The 4,919-nt window shown below is 39.0% G+C and overlaps 1 pseudogene across 1 annotated transcript; it reads right to left on the bottom strand.

The window, feature by feature from the left end:
• Nucleotides 1-297: 297 nt before the first annotated feature.
• LOC110496923 (growth/differentiation factor 8) lies at nt 298-2,771 on the bottom strand (annotated as a pseudogene). The gene is made up of 3 exons (XR_002469620.3): nt 2,328-2,771; nt 1,850-2,169; nt 298-1,610 (listed from the first exon to the last, which is right to left on the bottom strand). The product of XR_002469620.3 is annotated as a growth/differentiation factor 8 (transcript).
• Nucleotides 2,772-4,919: the final 2,148 nt, after the last annotated feature.

A 4,919-nucleotide genomic window follows, 5' to 3' on the forward strand; every position in this document is an offset into this window, starting at 1 on the left:
TCTTATTTTTTTAGGTATTTTTAGGTATTTTTCTTAAAACTGCATTGTTGGTTAAGGGCTTGTAGGTAAGCATTTCATTGCAAGGTCTACACCAGTTATATTCAGCACATGTGACAAATACAATTTTATTTGATTTAAATAGTAAATTAATAGTACACAAACTATCTGCACTGACCCTATCTTGCATTGACCCTATGCACACTCACTTGACTATATATGCACACCATATACACACACACTCACACACAATACATTGACACTCCCACACAAAACCCATACACATAAACATTCACTACATACGCACACACACATACCAAAACAACACAAACACACAAACATTATTATCTATCCTGATGCCTACCCTGCCTTCATGTACATATCTACCTGAAATACTTTGTACATCTGCACATTAATCTGGTACTGGTACTCCCTTTTTTACAAGGTTTAAAATGTTTCTTTCTCCATATGATATGGTAAATACTGTATATCCAATGCAAAAAAATCTACATTTAAATGGTATTAATATTAATTAAAAAATATTTCTGTTAATTCCCATATATTTCTGTTAATTCCCACAGAAAGTTTCCACCTCTGAAAAATCCCCAAAATGTGCAACCTTAATTATTGGTCACATACAAATATTTAGCAGTTGTTATTGTTTTCCTAGCTCCACCAGTGCAATAATATTTGACCGTGTGCCAAATATGAATTGATTTGAGTTGATATGGTACTAGGAAAGCTCTAATGCCTAGCATAATCTGTAGGCTAAACTGATCACAATATAATATGACTATAGGCCTGAAACATTTAGCTACATAAGGAACATACCATTTTTGGTTTCAATTCATGTAGGCTATTAGAGTAGCTCTGTATGTGACACTGTGTTCTGAGGACCACCAAGCTGTTCCAAAATCCTGTGATCCACAATATCGGGGACATCTGTTTCAGTGCAGGTTTTGCACTCCTATGACAATTGTGTTATGTGTCCTTAAATATTTCTAGCAGTTCCAGCCACATTGCGGGACGAACCTTGGGGGGAGAGTATGGGCAGTTCATGTCCTCACTCAGAGCAAAAGGTTCATGTTTTTCAAACTTCACATGTCTCCTGTAGCCGTTTATGCAAAAATATTATGGATTCTTGTAAGAGGGTTCACTTTGGGATAACTTTTTTAACTCATTACACAACACAATGTGCGTGTGTGTTTTGTCCTGTCCTCTCATCCTCCCGCTCAGGAGCAGCCACAGTGGTCCACCACCATAGATGGTATCTTCCCATAAATGATCTGCTCCATGCGGTTGAAGTAGAGCATGTTGATGGAGGACATCTTAGTTGGAGTACAACAGGGCCCTGTGGTACCCCGGGCGCTAGCCTTGTTCACCAGGTGAGTGTGGGGGTACTTCTGGAGGTGCATGTACTCACACTCTCCAGAACAGTAGTTGGCCTTGTAGCGTTTGGGGGCAATGATCCAGTCCCAGCCAAAGGCCTCAAAGTCGACGGTGAGGGGGTAGCGGCAACACAGCGTCTCTGAGGACTCCTCATCACAGTCCAGGGCTGAGTCCCTCCGGGAACGCTTTAGGTTCTCCGATATCTTCACCTCCATGAAGGGTTGCTGTGAATTGAATGTCAATAAGAAGGTAATCCAAAACAAAACAGCACTACAAACATCTGGTGGCATAACTCTGATGGAATGAAATCTCCTCTGTGGATTGATTTATGTTTATACATGGTTATTAATATTAATATATTTTATTAAACCTTGTAACCAACATATTATGATGACTAAAGGCAAAACCACATTCCAAATCATTAAGATATAATTACATTAATACACTGTAGGCCTGTACTTACCAGTCCCTCTTCTCCCAACTCTGCTACTGTGACAGCTAAATCCTGCCTTTTCGAATCATAAGCTTTGATCTCGAGACCATAATGAGTTTCGGGCTGATGAAGCCAGGTTTTGAGTAATTGATTTATGTCTACACTTTGCCAAGAGCTTGCACCAGAAGCCACATCGATTTTCAGGGAGAGGATCCGTATGCGCGAGTTTCCCTCAGCCGGCCGCAGGTTCACCCAAAGTTGTGCATGTAAAATGTTGTTAGGTCGAATCTTCGGACTGAGATTGAAGAAACAACAAGATGGTATTCCGTCTTGTTGTGACATTGGTCCAGCTAAAAAGATAAGAGTTAGAATAAGTCCCAGTTTTGTCCATTTGGAACCCAATTACGCACCCCACACTGGTGAATTTAAGCACACACTTTTCTGGTTCCATGGCGCATGGCAGGCATAAACTACCCACTTTGGTATGAGAAAATAAGTAATTACTTACGTGTTGCCATGGATATGATCGTTTCAGTTGGGGCACGCTCCTCACCCTCCACACGATGCTCATACTGGTCTGTAAATTGTGAAAGGATGGGAGCTTTTGGTAAGAGCTGCCTGATCATTTATCTGCTGATGTTTGTTTGGAGCCTGCTCGAGCCTCAGAATGCTGAGAATTTGGGATCTGATGTTGCGAGTCTCATTAGTCTGTTCTGTTCTCTGAACTCGCAGGTTGAGCATTGCTGTACTTCTCCATCCACTGTTGTTACGTTGGTTTGGTGCCTTGTGGTTTCATTCACCCCCATGGTGGTGCCAAGTGCACCTATGAGTTTAAGGTAAAGCATACATTGCATCCTGTCACTTGTCTTTTTAACCCCACTTTGTACAGAATAGCATATTCCAGGTCTATATAACACAGTGACAAGTATTTGAATGACAATTTTTTAAATAATCTCCCCTTTTATGATTCTGATTGGCTGCATTAGAGTTGAATGTTTTGATTCAGTTTTAAAGAGGCTGTTTTAAAATGCTATAGTACATGCTTCCAGTAATTGGCCTATGTTTCCATCCTATTGGCAACAGATTTCATGGGAATATTGTAGAATCCACATAAAGAAAATATTATGTTCCATTGGGTGTGTTTCCACCAAAATGACTTGTTGTGAATACAAATCAGTGCCTGATGACATAGTGCACACAAAATGTACGCCTACTTTTTCACGCACGTTTTTTTATGTACAGAATAAAAATCTAAAGTCCATTGTGGTTCCATCTCATTTTCAACTCTACCGTAATTTTGTCACAAAAACTGTTGCATTAAATAGCAAATGTTCTGTGGCAATTTTAGCATGGAAATCTTGTTGGGGCAAAAAAAAAAAAAAAATGTGGGATGCATGCCAGCAAAGCTACTACACAATACTAAACAATTCATTAATTGCACTATAATGGTGACAAACGGTCCCCACAAACTGATAGGGGCTACATAAATCTGTCCTAACAGCAGTCCCCAACACCTTACCACTGCTACACCTAGCTATCAGCGGAGCCTTGTCTGGCAGCAGAACAGTTCATTCAGCCTCATTTACTGCCTTTTAAAAAATCATCGCTGATATGGCTGACTTGCTTAAACAAATGTGGTTTCTAATGACAATTGAGATGTACATAAGGGATGACAAGGGATGACAAGTGGCATAAGGGATGACAAGTGGATTAGAGGTAATCCATAATTTCGATTAAGACATTAATGAGTGAGCTAGGATGGACGTAGTCCATATAACTATTTGTTTAGCACTTTTAAAATGTACAGCAACAAAATTCAGAACATGAGCCGTTCTTACAGTATTCTCCCTGTACACCAAGTCACAACCGTAGAATAAATAATGAAAGCTCTTACAATATTGGATGATTACATTTCTCAAATACAGGTTATAGGCTACGTGTGTACCACCAAGTCAGAACATTAGGTGAAATTAAGAGGTGAAAATACACCAAATTATTAGGGTGAGGCACATGGGCTACTAACATTTTACTACACAACATACACTTAGTATTACTTTCTTAGCTACAGTATACATACAGTTGAAGTCGTAAGTTAATTAACATACACTTAGGTTGGAGTGGAGTCATTAAAACTTGTAGAAGTAGAAGGACCATCACACACCATATCATCGCATGACTCCAAGTTTACTTTAATATGATGGTTATTATATCAATATTTGCACATAAAGGCGTTTCCACCAACATTTATCGCATTATTCATTTGACTGACACAAAAAGATCCCACTATGCAATCGAACAAATGATCTGTCGGGATTTATAAAATTGTCCCGAAAATTCCTGTTTCCATCACAGCTGTCATTATATATTTTTTCAATGCATGACTGCACTCGCATAAAACTGTGGATGGAAAAGTGGTTAGTGTGGGTGTTTACCGAGGCATGATGCAGCGTTCATATATTAGCCGGAACAAGGAAAACCGGAAGTTGTAGTTATACACGAGTCGTGTTCAATCAGTTAGCAAGTCAGACATTTCCTAGTTTCGACTAGCATGTGAATGCTGCATAAAACCTGGGAAAATACTGATGAAATTCCCAGATGGAATTTTAAACACAGATTGGATAATACTTATTTCCACATGCAGGTTTCACTGCCTTCCAGACTTTTGCCCTTGTGATTTTTGTAGCCTACATTTTAACAGAGAAGTCTGTTCTCTGTGATTTATTTTCCCTCATCAAAGGTAAGGCAATACATTTTTTTATAGCAGTGGTGTTACAGCCTTTTATAGCAACACTTCACAAAGGAGAGGGATATTATGTTTAAACTTCATGCATATGAATTACCTGACTCATGAAACAAGTCATGGCCGAGCTATGGAAACATGAAATACTCGTAAAATTGTATAAATGTCGACCAGACAATTTGTTCGTTCGACATGGTGGGACGTTTTTTTGTGAGTCAAATTAATTATGTGAGAAATAATCTTTATGCGCAAATAGGCTATTGATATAGTTAATAACCATCATATGGAAGTACATTTGTAGTCATGATATGTTGTGTGTCCTCCCACTACAACTTGGGAAAGCATACAGTTTATTAGGCT

This window comes from Oncorhynchus mykiss, chromosome 18, assembly GCF_057628025.1.
Source record: "Oncorhynchus mykiss isolate SJ-2025 chromosome 18, ASM5762802v1, whole genome shotgun sequence".
Lineage (NCBI taxonomy): Eukaryota > Metazoa > Chordata > Actinopteri > Salmoniformes > Salmonidae > Oncorhynchus > Oncorhynchus mykiss.